At 43.0% G+C, this 15,183-nt stretch overlaps 1 long non-coding RNA gene across 1 annotated transcript in view; it reads left to right on the top strand.

The window, feature by feature from the left end:
* The window catches only part of LOC138406942 (uncharacterized), a 50,356-nt gene extending 42,487 nt beyond the window's left edge, over positions 1 to 7,869 (top strand). Inside the window, exon 4 of the long non-coding RNA XR_011240290.1 lies at positions 7,771 to 7,869. This is a non-coding gene — a long non-coding RNA (uncharacterized lncRNA). The remainder of the gene's footprint in view (positions 1 to 7,770) is intronic.
* The last annotated feature ends 7,314 nt before the right edge of the window (positions 7,870 to 15,183 follow it).

Here is a 15,183-nt window from a genome sequence, read left to right as displayed (position 1 = left end):
GCCCCTTAACTCTTGATTTCATATGAAAGAGTGCTTTTACTTATCTAGTTTCTCTCTTTTAGCTTTTTTTCATATTCCTCTTTCTGCGTGTGTTGGTGCAAATAGCCTCCCAGGTGTCAGAGTAGCAAGGCTTTAGCTGTGTGGTGTCATTCTGTCCTATCCATCTGCCCGTCTGTCTGTAATTTCTTTTTATCTGTCTAATAACCAATTTGTCTGCTGTTGTGAAGAATTATATTTTTTATTTACTCAAGAAAAACTCTGAAAAAAATAATGCAACTATGACGGAGGATAAATCAAAAGTATTCGAGTGAAGGTGAGGGAATTTAAAATATTTATTTCATACTATTGACCGGGACAAATGGAGCCACTGTGAGGTACTTCATTTCCTGTGTTAGTATTCAGGTAGAGATGGAACCCAAACCTTTAATTTATTAATCTCTCAACTGGAAAGGGAACAGGAAGTGCTGTTAGTGGTCGTTAAGTTTGGTTGTAATTAGTTATTTGAAATGAATGTGAAGTATATCAATAGACAGTTGAGACTAACTCTAATTGGTCAATCAAAGTGTGTATCAGCAGAACCTTGTCACCGCAGCTCCGTCCCTCGATTGAACTGTGCAGACTCTGACAGCATCATGTCCAGGATGTTTTGGCTTCATTTCTGGAGGCGTGTTCTCCATCTTTATATACAGTCTCTGACTGAAATGGCGTTTTGGTGGAGTGTGACGTTATCATTTGCCATTTCACATGGACAAGATAAGTCGAGGACAAATGGAGAAAACATAAATATGTTTGTGTGCTTTATTCTTGAGTTTGTCTGGGTGATACCCTTCGTCTTTCAGTGCATTCTGGGACAGTGACCTCGAGTAAGAAAGTCTCAACGATGGATGGATTATAGATCGACTGCCTGTGTGCTGCTATACTCTGATGAGCCCTGCTGTGCACTTGTGTCCGTCAAACACCACTTGATTACTGGGTGTGTATTTATCATCATCATCATCATTATCAGTCTGCTCCCCTCTCTTAAGTCTGAGACAATGGGCTCTCCTAAAAGGCTCTTATTGAACTGAAGCTCACTAGCCTTCGCAGCCTCTGCTCGGTCCTAGTCCTCCTCAACAGCCTGCAGTGTGGCTAGGTAATTACCCTGGGATTGATTCCCCTAACAGAGACCATTTCTTCACCTCCTGCAGAATCACTAAGAGGCTTATAATAAGCCCTGCTCACCTCCATAGCTTCCTAGCTAATGTCTCGGCGAGCTAGAGCCTCTATTGACTTGTTGATAGAGATGCTGGAGCTGTGCTAAAGGCAGCGGAGTGAGGGGAGGAGACTCGCTCTTCTCTGCAGAGACCTGATTATTAAAAGGCACCACGATCTGTTTTCATCACACCTAAGATCATAAATATGTGTGCCATGGAGATTTCTCTCAGGAGACATCAATGGAAGGTTTTTCTGGACTTAAAACAATCCCGGACCTTTTGCCCTGTGGCTCAGATGTAGCTTTACGATGCTGGCGATTTCAGAAAGTGTGAACTCTGTGTTGTTTGTAAAGTTTTGGGGGCATCAGAAGTCAGTCAGCTGACGAAAAAAGAAGAGAAAGTTTGGCTTCATTATGCGCCTTTAAACAAAACCGCCTTCATGGCTTTGCTAATTATCATTCTGAGGACGCAGCAATTTGTTACTTCCAATCTGCCAGTCAGCAGCGGGGCATGAAGAGGGCCGAGAGCCAGAGAGAACAGAGACTTTCATTCATTCAGTGGAAGCAAGAGCCACTGACAGAGGAGAGAGTGTTGCTCTCTCACTGTGGGTGTGTATGTGTCCACTACTTAAAGCTATCTTCTTTTACATCTTCATCACTCATATCAGTCAGTTGTCAGTCACTGAACCATTGTAGCACCTGGAATTAAATGCTGCACCGTAACAGATTCTTTATAGACGTGTTCGGATTATTTCTGGATGGTTTGGTCAATAAACAGTTTACGTCCGTAGTTAGACATGTTCAGAATCCACTTGTTTTTTTGACGTTCCAATTCGACTCATTGACTCAACACGACTTGTTACGTAAATGTTTGTCACGTAAACTCGTGTTATTTGATTCGAGGAACGCGGCCACACAGGAGAGTGTAGATCAGGGATATTCAATTACAAATCCAGACTAACTTTACTTACGTTCACGTTGACGTCAGTCCAAAACTTCGCTGTCCCGTTAGTGCACACTCTGTCAATTTCATGTCAACAGGTTCGAGTATGAATTTCCCCTTGTGGATGGAAGGGAGCACCTCCTTTCCTTCTGTTGCAACAGTGAACACATCTCTGGCGAAACCCATCACCTCCGTGGGCAGAGCGGGTCCATAGGCCTGGTGTAGATGTTCCAAACTAGCCTCTGTGGACTCACCTCACCTGCCAGGTTGGGTCTGGAACATTTGGTGCCAAACGTTTTCAAAGATATAAGGGTTTCGGTCGGTTACATTGGCTGAGTGGATTTTTTGGGATAGATATCCACCTCTGTTATGTCAGTACATTATATTTTTTATCTGCTAATGGCAGAATAAAGACATTTGATTTGTTTGTTGTAAATGCAGCTTCTTGTTGTTTTCATTATTACTTGTAAATGTAAGTCTTCCTTTCTTTCTTTCTTCCGCTGGTGAGAGAATTCTTTTTCTCTTTCTTTCCGTCTTTCAAAAATAGCCAAATTTGTGCTGACCTGCATTTCAAAACCTTGTTTACATCGTCGCAAAACCTCCTTAACAGAGCGTTGTCCCTTTTTTAAAAATGAACCCTCATGAATAAGACTTTCATTTAACATCTCGCTGTTAGATTGCTATATGTAAATGTTCGGCACATCCATACAAGCCTTTCAACTGTGTGTGTTTTCATTCCTGCCTTTGCCTCTCTGCCGTCTACTGAAAGGTAAACATTTTTTGCCACCGCTCTCACTTTTTGCAACAGTGCAAACTGCTGACTGTCAGTTTGTTTGTGTGTTGTGATGAAAATGACTGAGCGCAAACATGGTCTCACACAGAAATGAGACTTGTTAACTGCAATAGTAGTTTCCATCGGTGGGGACTCGCATTTTCATGAGAATTTCTCCCACCAATGTAAAGTCGACAACCTTTTGTGGACGCCTTAAGCCACAAAATTTGGCAAGAAAAGAACTCTGCAGCAATTAGTCATCGAAGTCTCTCAGACGTCCTAACTTTCTTTAACAAGAGCGTCAAACCCCCATGTCCTTCCCCCTCTGTTTTCCTTAGCTGTTTCTCACCCGTCCCACCTTCCCACCTTCCCAACTGGGACAAACATTTCCCTAATGAGGGGGTCGGTTGGGAAAGCTGTGGGGAGTGGAGCGTGGACGTGACCTCTGGCATAGTTGGACACTTATTATTCATGGGACAGGTCCCTGTTTGTGAAAATGTGTGTTTGAAAGTGGGAGTCGAAATCTTTACGTAACGCTCCAGTGTTTGACAAACTGGAATCATATATTCAGTAGGTTTATTAAAGCCTGGTTGTAGGAAAGCTTCTCAGTTGTTGGGAAGTGTGTGTGTGTGTGTGTGTGTGTGTGTGAGTGTGAGTGTGTGGAGGGGCCCCCAGTTTCTAAGACTGCTCTGTCTCTCCCTCTGACTGAAGCACATTGTTCCAGATCAAGGGATGGGAATGGGGCCTTTGGCAGCAAGTGGAAGACGAACACACACACACTCATACAGTATGAACAAGAGGAACAACTCACTGTGACACAACCCAGCATCTATTAATAGTGTGTGACAGTTCAAGTAAGTGCTAGTGTTTGTAGAAAACACTGATTTCCTGATGCACTCTTTTGAAAGACTCTAAATGCGTCATGACTAAAGAACACAAAAATCCCAAAAATGCCCTCCTGTCGTTCCCCTCTCCCTTGTTACTCAGATACTGAGGAGAGCATTGGTTCTATATAAATGTATGTAATGTATATAAAGATTGATGACCAGCTGCACTTCCTCCCACCATCCAGAAGTATCCTGTCAAAGTGAGTCAAAGTCTCAGTCGTCCATCATGGTGTTGTACCTTAGCATCAAATAACTAAAACATAAACATACATTAGTTTGATAGAAACTTCCTTAACATGAACGAAATCATGCTTGACATGCACTTTGACTTTTTAGCTAATTCCATGTCACATTTGCTAACATGGTGGAGGCAGGACATATGACCCATACTGCAGCCAGTCACCAGGTGGCGATCAAGACGCTTTGGCTTCACTTTTTGAGAGCTGTCATGTCGTCCATCTTTAAATACATAAATATAGTTGAGGCACCTGAGGAAGAGAGATCATGCCTGACGCCCCTAAAAACAAAAGAGTGCTTTTTATTAAAAGACATTTTATAAGACATTTAGGGGGAAAAGAGTTTGTCGGGTAGACCGCACAAGTATAAAACTATAATAAAATACTGCAGTAACTGTGAGTTATGATCGAGCAGTGACCCCATGAAGAACGTAAGCAGACAGAGAGAATGGTTAACGACACGCAGCAAAGATCCGGGTCAGAACTGAACCCGCGGCCGCTGAGGGTGGTTTTATTAACTTATCTTTTACATTGACTTCACGTAGAGTCGGCCATACCTCTTAAAACATATATACATTCAGTGGGGTAGAGTGAGACCCCCTCCCCATTGAACAAACTAAACCTGGACCCTTTCTGTGGCCTGGGGGGGGGGGGGTCATCTAATGTTGTTTCCACGGTGATCAATATCCAGCAACTGCCAGAACGTGTAGAAGTTTTAAACATGTCGTTGATCTTTGATTGTGCAGCTTCTTCCAGTGTTGATGTTTGGTGATAGGATTGATCTGGAATGACTCCCCGTCACTGTTCCAACACTCAGGTGGATACGTTGTGTAGTGAATTGAAATTTTGGACAATTGAAACTCATCTTGAGCCAATTCTGGCAGGTGCACTGTTTCTAAGCTGTGGACGTCACTGTTTTATTTTGAGAGGTCACACGGTTCTAAATCGTAGTTTGGAGTTAATAGGGCAGTGAAGTTTCTGTGTGTGTGTGTGTGTGTGTGTGTGTGTGTGTGTGTGTGTTTGTGGTACCGTGGGACAGCAAAGTGGTTTCGGCCTCCCACCTCGTCACATGGCGGAGGACAGGTCAGTTGTGGGTGGACTGTGTAAAGGTCAGCTGGCTTAGTGAGCTACCAGAAGGTCTCTGTGTGTTTGTGTGTGTGTTTGATGAGGCCATTCTGCATATGTGTGTGTGTGTGTGTGTTTGTCAGACTTTGGAACACAGTGCCTCCTTTCTCCTCCTGAAGCTGCAGTGGCTTCTGGGTAAAAGCTGACTCAACTGGGCATCCCAGACACCATTGAATAACACATACGCGCACAAATGCACACGCACGTACACACACTTCCCTTCCAGTAAACCTTCTCCCACAACTACCACGACCACCACCATGGCAGCACATTCACCGTTACCATGACGATTTGTCTGAGTTTTAATGGCAGGCCGGCTGACCCCTGACATCATCAGGGGATCTGACAGTTGATTGGTTCTCTGGTAACCATGACGCATGATGAGCGGGCCTGCCATTAACTAGTCTGAGCCGGACTGGGTCAGTAACTGTGGCGATGCCAAAGTAAACCGGAACGACTGGAGATTATAAAAGTTCAAAGAAAGAAAGAAAGAAAGAAATCAAAATGCCAAGGACACATTCACCACTTGTTAAAAATTTAATTAATGTTAATGTTCTAAATAAAAGTAATTCATTTTATTTAAATTTGTAATCTACAGATACATTTTCTTTATAGAGGATTGAGATAAATAATAATAAATAATTCTGGATAAAATCATAATAACACAATAGCTGCACAGAGGTAAAAAAAAAAAAATTACACAAATGTTAGATCCCCTTCCATCAGGTTATTAATTTTTAAACAGCTTTTTGATTTATGTTGCTTTTATAATTGTTAATCAATTTAGATAAAAGTAAAATGTTACTTCAAGGCGAATAATCTAAAATCGTCAACAAAGCTTTATACAAGAGGAAGAAGTTTAGTGGTGAAACTGTCTGGAGCTTCAGCATCTCTCCTGTTTTTTTACCTCCACATTCCCAGCAAAAATTTAAATGTCATAATTTTATTCAACCATCTAAATAATTGCAGGTTATTAAAAGCACAAGTGGAAGCCATGTCCTATATCGGCATCACAGAAACCCTTATGCAAGGTATAATTATATTATGTCAATAATCTAGCAGGGGAAGGGCTCTGTTTTTACATTGTACTCTCTCTCTCTCTGTCTCTCTCTCTCTCTCTCTCTCTCTCTCTCTTTCTCTCTCTCTCTCTGAGCGCTCTTCACTCTGCAGGAGGAACGATTATTTATGTTGGACAAACTGACAAAAAGATAGGGAGGTAGCAGCGAGGTAAATACCAAGCGCACGCTAAGATGGTGGTGTGACCCAGATGTTGTACTTTCACTGAACTGCAGTCAGGTTGAGCTAGTGTTACCTTTGTATTTCTCGGCCTCAACTTTTGTTAAAACCAGCCCTGGCTCATAACACTGGATGTTCTGGAAGTGGAGAACTATGTTTAACCTGCTGACCTGAAACCGTCTGGTTTCGTTAAAGAGCCAAGATTTCAAGATGGAGAAATGTGTAGTTTACTCCAGGGAGATGAGCCAAAATTCTACTTCAGTGTGTTTTTGTATTTTAGACAGTTGTGAGGCTGATGAAGCTGCGTGCGGTTACCAGCTTTGTCCGGGCAAAATGAACCTCCAACGTCCTGGAACAACACTGTCCTCATCCTGGAAAACTTGTATTTCGGCACCTAGTCACCAAAAAGTACTGCAAGTTTCCAAATACTGCAACATGTCCTGGAAAAATGAGGAGCTGTCCTTGAAATGTTTTTTAATCTGCAACACCTTCCTGATAAGGCTGTTGTTTTATTTGTCAAGTCACACTTTGGGCCTTTTTCAGGATTAAAACTCTCAGTGTTGTGATGTTTTAAACATTTTGATCATCCTCACATCGTCAACATCTCCACCCAAACCTTCTCTCTCTCTCTCTCTCTGTGATTCCATTTGTCTGCCGTTTCCTGTCTCCCCCGGCCGTGTTGATGGCGACAGGAGACAGTAGCTCTCTGGCAGGTGCATGCCACCAAATTACCATCCACACACACACACACACACACACACACACACACACACAAAGCAGGCCTCTCCTGTGCTGAGAAGGCTTCCATTATCATATCAAAGCGTCTCTCACAGAGACGTGGCAGCGCTTCAATTTAAGCAATTAATGCAGAGAGAGACCCTGTCACACAGCCCAGCATCCCCCCCCCCCCTCACACACACACACACACACACACACACACACACACACACACACACACACACGCAGGGCTCTCTTGTGGTGCTCTGAGACAAAGGTGTTGAAAGGAAAGGATCCATATTCTCAAGGTCATCGTGCTGTTTTTCTCTCTCAGTCCTGCCTCCTGTTCTGTCCTTGAAATGAAACGACTCAGATTCACTCTGTGCCACGTTTCTCCTCGGTTCATCCATCCGAGATGGTAAAATATGAGAAATGCTCCCTCCACACCGAAACGTTTTGAACAACACATTTTGCCACGTGTACGCCAGGCAGTCTTCAAAGTGCAGAGTTTTTGGAAACATTTGCTTCCTGTTTGGATCTGAACAGTCACAACTCAATCACCAGCTGAATGCAACACTTAATGTCAGAAATAGTTTCACCTAATTGTTGCTCTAAGAAAAAAAATCCCTCTGATGGTTTACCAATGTTTTTTTTATTCGCAGGTTGCAACTAAGCAACCGACTGCAGGGAGACAAGCCACTTCCTCTTGATACCGGCATGCACACATCCAGTGAATGTGATTAGTCATGTGATATTTCAGGTAAATTATTATTTTATTATATTATTTGACAAGGAAAAGTTTGCTTTACATGTACAGTCCTGCAGGTATGACTCTTTTTGAGAATTATTAATGAATGCAGTCAGGTGTTTTCTTGTGTCGTGATCATGATGTAGAGTAATAGATATAGAATTATCTCAAGATATCTCAGGATTTGTGACTTATTCATCCTCAAAACCCAAATACATCATGCCACTGTCCTGGTTTGACAACATTCCACTTCCTGTGATGCAGCTGCTGTCTACATCTTATCCTCCAGACCCTGTGGTCCTGATGCAGGATAGATGCAGGGTGGATGTAGGGTGGGTGAAGGATAGATGCAGGGTGGGTGAAGGATAGATGCAGGGTGGATGTAGGGTGATTGCAGGGTGGATGTAGGGTGGATGCAGGGTGGATGTAGGGTGATTGCAGGATAGATGCAGGGTGGATGTAGGGTAGATGTAGGATGGATGCAGGGTGGAGGCAGAGGGTGGATGCAGGGTGGATGCAGGGTGGATGGGTATCGATCTAAACAGGCACAGGAGGATCCTCTTCGAGTCAATCAGTCATCTTTTAAACCTGAGTATCCACCAATCAGTGGACTCATTGTACCTTTTACTCCTGGTTAGGAGAAATTGGCTCCTGTCATTTAAGCTTTTCAACAAAATCTCTCCATCATTCATTCCCCTCGTCCTCCTCTGCTGTAGTCCTCTTCTGTAAAGTACTCAAATCCCCCTCCTCTCTTTCTCTGAGGCGAGACACTTTATTAGACACAGCTGTTCAACTGAACCCAGCAAGGCCTGGCATCGCTGCCAGGACACCCCCACCCCCCCTCTCTCTGTTTGTCTATGGCTCTCGCTCTCTCTGTCAGGTGGGATGTAGAGGGATGAATAGGCAGTGATGGGGAGCAGCTATGTGAGGCGGTTTGCTCTGGAAATCTTGGCTCCGGGCCCCCGGTCCTCTGCACAGCAAGCTCACTCAAGAGCCATGATTTTATCTTCCAGTCTGCGTGGGTCCAACTCAGTGTCTGGTCACACCACGGTCAACGTGACGACACTTCAGAGGGACAATTCACTCAAATGACAAAGATTGCACAGATGTGAAAGTATTTCAAATACTAGTTGTTGACATTGAATTTGTCTTTGCTGCTGATGAACTTTGAGTTTCTTCAGGTCTCCCCCTTGTTTTATTTATTTATTTCACCCTTTAATGTCTGTCACTGCTCATGATGAGTATCCTTTACTTGTTTTCTATTGCAAATAAACCTTAAATATGAAATTACAATTGAACACCAAGTGTTATCAGAAAGGACCAAAAAAAACGCTTTTAAAATCTTGAAATAGCAAAATCACTTCAGTAAAAAAAACACTAATAGTTGTAAAAGATGATATATTGAATTAGTAAACAAAGATAATGAGTGGCATCATCTTTTCATTATTTGTATTAGCTGGCTTCATATAGAAACAGCTTTGTGTGAATTATGTATTTCACATCAGAACAAGAAATTCGGACTCTGCAAAAGTGCTGCTTGACACTAATACACCTCAGTTATTATTACAAACATTAAACATTGTCTTCATTATGAACTGCTCTGAGCTCAGTGTCAACGTCAGTCACGTCTGCTATAGATTCTCTTTCTCTCAGCGACAGTTTCATCAGGGACTGACACGCCCTTGTTGCTCCTGATGACTTGACCTTTCTGACCTCGCCAGCCTCTGTTTCTTTATTTTCTTATCGACCACTATTAATTATTTCTCTCTTGATCTCTGCTTTGCTTCTGCCGTCTCCCTTTCCTCTTCACCTGTCTTTCTATTTCTGTCTCCACCGCTCTATAAGTCGCACTCTGGTTGCAACAGCTGCTTGATGTTTGTGACAGGCAGAGCGATAGCGCTGACAGGCTGAAGACGGTTATCAGAGAGGGCTCCCGCGAGAGGCTCCGCCTGGCTAAATTGAAAATTGCAAATGAAAATCCTGCTCAGCGCGTTTTTTTTTTTTTTTTTTTTAATTCATCAGCCATTATGTCAGATGACCTTTTGGGTGTCGTGCTCCGCTGATAAAACTCCAAACGACAACACTCGGCTCTGATCCAATTTTCGACACTGTCCCCTTCCTCCCGTCTTCAACCCCCCACCCTTCTCCTCCTCCTCCACCTCCCCCCATCGCCATTCGACCCAATGCCAGTGAAAATGATAGGCTTTCAGGAAAGCCTCCATTGTGCTTTAGATGAAGTGGTTTTGTTTGGAGGAGATGGCCCAGGCTTGTGTGTGTGTCTGTGTGTGTGATGAGGGGTGTATGAGTTTGTGGGCACCGAGCGTGGCCTGGCCTGGCCTCGTCCTGGCCTCGTCCTGGCCCCTCTGTTGTTGTCCAATCACGACGGGGATAGAGGCCAGGAACGTGGGAACATTTAGAAATACAGTGGGGCTACGAGGGCAGCTAGAGAGCGTTGTAAGGGTATAATGAACACTAAGAGTAGATGTCACTCTAAATGGCTTTTCTAGGTGTGTCACTTTGTGCCAGTATTGACAGTCGTGTTTGTGCGTCTGTGTGTGTGTGGGTGTGGGTGTGTGTGTGTATAAGCCTGTGTATCATCTCAGGAGAGGAAAAAGGGAAAGAAGGAACAGAGCTGATCCTCTCAGTCTATCAGAAGCTCTATCCGTCTGTAATTGAATTTTCTCCCTCTCCCATTGTTGTCGTCTTTGTCTCTGGGGACTGGATGGTCAGATGTTTTTTTTTTCGTTCTCAGGTGCAGCTGTAATACAGCTTCTCTGTTCTTGCAGACACATCACAGAAATAGCTTCGCTGCACTTTATCCCATATAGTATTATCTCTTTGTGTGAGATTGATGCAGCGGTCACATGACCTGAGAGACCTCCTGCTCCACGATGACACAAAGATGGACTTGGGCGTTTTTAAGTCTATTTTAACACCACGGACATCGTTTGTCCTCCACATTGGCCACGAAAAGATTCTCCAACTGTAAAAAATGTGTGTATTAGCGAGTAGCTTTGTTTTCTTGTTTGAGCTTTGTTTCAGTGGTGCAAAAAAAAAGTTTAGTACTTCATATTACATTTCTTTGTTCACTTCACAAGGCTGTGTAGCCATGATGGTAAAACATCCACACCTATCTTTCTGTGCAAAAGCTCCCAGGAGTCATTCATGCAAACACGTTTCTGTTTTCTCTGTTCTTCAATAATTGCAGCCAAAGTATCTCAAACTTTTTCACGACAGTAGCTTTAAAAAGGTGTGTGCACTCACTACCTGACCCAAGCCTGTCAGGACCCATTGTGCCATGTTCGAACAGGCCGTGTTCAATTTTGAAATTTATTGATTTGATTTGTTTTGCTGCATGTGCCGGTAATCGGGAAACTTTGGGCTCGCGTCAGACGCAGACACAAAAACAGAATGCATGTTGGGTTTTAGCTTGAGCTGGGTTCGTTTTCTCTTGAGGTCGACCGGGTGCTCACAGAAAACTGCAGCTGGAGCAGCGTTTTATTGTGCACATGCTAATTGTCAGTGCTCTCATCAGTGTATCAGTGTGTGCACACATGCATACATATGCATGGAAATCCTATGAGGGATGTGTTGGCTCTTTCTCTGTTTACAAGAGTGTCTCAGCGTGTGTGTGTGTGTGTGTGTGTGTGTGTGTGTGTGTGTGTGTGTGTGTGTGTGTGTGTGTGAGTGTGAGTGTGAGTGTGTGTGAGTGTGAGTGTGTGTGTGTGTGTGTGTGTGTCAGCTGTCCCAGGTGTGCGTTATTAATCAGTTATCAGGGCAGTTTATTTGCGGGGTGACAAGTTGCAATTTCCCCCCTGATTCGAGGCCTCTTTGTCAGGTGGGAATTACACTGAGAGCAGATGACAAAACACTTCACCTCTCTGCTTCGCTCCCTCCCTTTTCCTCCCTCCCTTCGGATTCTGCCTCTTTTCTCTCCTCTCCAGCTCCTTCCCCTCTCTCCCCTTCTGATGTCGGTGTCCCGTTGCCTTCTCTGTGTTTCCTTGCCTCAAAATCTCCCTCATGTTCACCTTTGTCTCCTCTCCTTCCCTCATATTCTCTCTCTCTCTCTCTCTGTCTCACTCTCTCACTCTCTCCATCATTCCCTCTCTCACTCTTCTATATTTATTTTTCATCCCATCAACAACATCATCCTCAGCCCTTGGAGTAAAAAAAGGCGGACTGTATAATTTATCACACAGCTTGGTCTAATTAGAGATGAATACGCGTTGTCCCTCTTGTCTCACACACACACACTCACATTCTCACACACACACAGACACACATTCACTCACACACATGCACACACACTCACCTCTCAGCCTTTTGGGCCTAATAGCAGTTGATGCTGTATTAACGGCAAATGGTGCAATCCCCGCGAGAGCCCCTCTTGCCTTGATGAGTCTGATGAATGTGGCAATAATTAGTGAAGACAGATGAGAGGTAAATTACCACTGACAATGTAATGCTATCCTGTCTGCCACTAGAGAGAGAGAGAGAGAGAGAGAGGGAGAGAGAGGGAGATTGTCACGACATGACAGAGAAAGAGAGAGAGGGAGGGAGTAACAGACAGTGAGCGACACGGAAAGTAGTTTGGTTTCATGCAAATTATTATTTTCATGCAAATTACGATGCATCGATTTATCTTAATGGAAACCTTAATGGAAAATGTTGTAATTTCTGCAACACTACACAAAAAAAGTTATTTAAATGAGGCTGAGAGATTATGCAATAAATGGGATTTGACCCCTGATATCAATGTGGTGTCGGTGTATAAGGATATAAGGTGAGAACACATGTTGAGGTTGTGTAGTTTTCATTGTGATTGGATCTGAGTGTAGAGAGATCAATTTGACCACTTCCTTGTGAGGTCACACACATTATGATGAAATAGCAACACATTTAATAACAAATGAGACAAAATAACTAAACTTTAAAACTCAAATGCATTTTTCACTTGAACAAAAAAGAAGCGTGCTTTGTCTACTTGGTTAAAGCTTAGACATTACTGCAGACATTTTTTGTTTCTCAAAATTAATCGTGGAATCGTAGTTGGTCTCCACTAGGCAAGGATCACGTAACCAGAGACAATAGTTTTATTTTCTTACATTTGCTTGTTAATTGAGCTCCTCGCATTAGGGATCTTCATGTGTATGATTCTTTTTGCTGAGATTGTCTTTTGATATTTGACTTGAGATAGAAGAGAGAGATGGAGTCGGGCGACTATTGAAACCATTTGATTGATTAATTTATTTGTTATTATGATGAATTGTGTTTAAAAAGATTTTTGTTTCAGTTTTTTTTTTGGGTGAGGTGATGACATCACACTTACGTTATTCTGTGGGTTCCATTGTTTCTTGTAATTTTCTAGAAATAACCGGATGTGTAATTTCCAACACTTAGGAAAGTTCTTGAAAAGGAGTTCATGTGACTTGATGCTAATTATAGTGTAAATGGTAATTTTCCAATTAATTAAACCCAATCAGTGCAAGTGTATTCTAGTCACAGAACAGGAGGCCGTGCTGTGATCTGGGAAAACTGTCTTCAAGCAAGGACACAGTTAAACATAAATCAAGAGTAACATTTATAATTATGAGGGAGATCTTAAATTAAATTGGGCGACTTTATTTCCAGGAAATTCCACTGGAAATCCGCACTTATCAAATATTCCACACAGCCAAATTTACTCACACATGGTCTCTGCTTTCTGATCAACGTGTGTGAAATAACATCTTTCACAACTGGGAAATTATGAATCCTTGAAATAAATCCTTCCCCCATTTTTTTCATCTCGCAAACTTAATTCGCTTTTAACTTTTTCTCATATCAGATGTTTTCAAGAATTCTCCTGATGGCTGGATGAAAATAAAAAAGGGGGAGAAAGACGGATAGTGAGCGTAGCAGCACCAAAGCCTCAGGACTAATTACTGCTCTCCGCCAAATGAGAGCGCGAAGGATGATGAGGCAGGAGAGGGAGAGAGGGAGCGAGGTGGAGGCGGGAGAGATGGTAATTGTTTTCGTCAGAGGCAGTGGGGAGCTATCAGGGTAATAAAGTTAATTAGCAGAACAAACAAGGGGAGAGAGCGAGAGAGAGAGGCAAGGAGCAATGGAGAGGAAGAAGGATGGAGGGATAGATTTGATGATGATAAACGGCAGCAGATCTGACACCAGAAGAAAACAGTGAAATCAATTATTCTTATTTTCTGTCTCCGGTGGGGGGAAAACACACAAGAGCCACTGTAGAGCAAAGTGAATAGAACCAATACTCCTCCTCATCCTCCTCCTCGCTTATCTAGACCTCATTACTGTGTGTGTGTGTGTGTGTGTGTGTGTGTCAGCCTTTCTGCTCACCTTGTCATATTTGCTATTTGACACATTTATTACTTCTCAGAATCAAAGTGATAAACAAATACACTGAACACGAGTTTCATACTGTACAAGTCGCAGATTTAATTCTCTGCACACGTTGGTTTTGATCACATTGGGATGCAAAGCTCTAATTCAGTAACACTGAACTTAGATTGTTTTTGATCTGTGGCTTTAAATGTGATCAAACAGTTTATCATTCGAGGAGCATGAATAAAAAAAAAAAAACGCAAGATAGTCCGTCCAAAGGTTATTGAGACATTTAACCGGAAACAAAAAATGTGAACCATGAGGTATAAGAAAGGTCTAAGGATGACAAAATAAGCTTCATCCTCTGGAAACCATGAATATCTGTGCAAAATCTAAATCCAGTTGGTAATTGTGTGTAGTTCTGGGGTCCGAGCCCTGAAGTGGCCGCAGGCTTCAGTTCTGACACGGCCCTTTGATGCAAGTTTGCATGATATGTGTTCGAATTCATGGAAGAACACAGGAGAAATTCTAATCTTAATCCTAGTCTTAACCCTCAAATACCAATTTAAACTATCCAGCATTGTCGTCGCCACAAAGCTGTCAGGCCTCATAAGTATAATGCCCCCCCCCCCCCCCCCCCCCCCCCCCAGTCACATCATGCTGCACAATTTTCAACCGCTAAACCAATCAAGGCCTCGCTTTATTGAATCATGTGGATTATAATGTCTCTCACCATGGCAACAGCAAACAGCACCTGACAGACCGTCACCGCGGCGACAGGCCAGGTAATGGAACCTGTGTCACATGCACAGGAAACACTTCATTATGGGTTGTGTGTGTGTGTGTGTGTGTGAGAGAGACAGAGGACAGCTCTCCACTGTGCTCGCATGTTTTCTCTGCCATGTCTCATTTCCAAGATGCTGTAATTCTGTAATTGTACAAGGCATGCTGAGTGTGTGTGTGTCTGCTGAGTGTGTGTGTGTGTGTCTCGTTT

Source organism: Paralichthys olivaceus, chromosome 3 (genome assembly GCF_024713975.1).
Source record: "Paralichthys olivaceus isolate ysfri-2021 chromosome 3, ASM2471397v2, whole genome shotgun sequence".
Taxonomy (NCBI): Eukaryota; Metazoa; Chordata; class Actinopteri; order Pleuronectiformes; family Paralichthyidae; genus Paralichthys; species Paralichthys olivaceus.
This window is presented reverse-complemented; position numbering and strand designations above follow the sequence as displayed.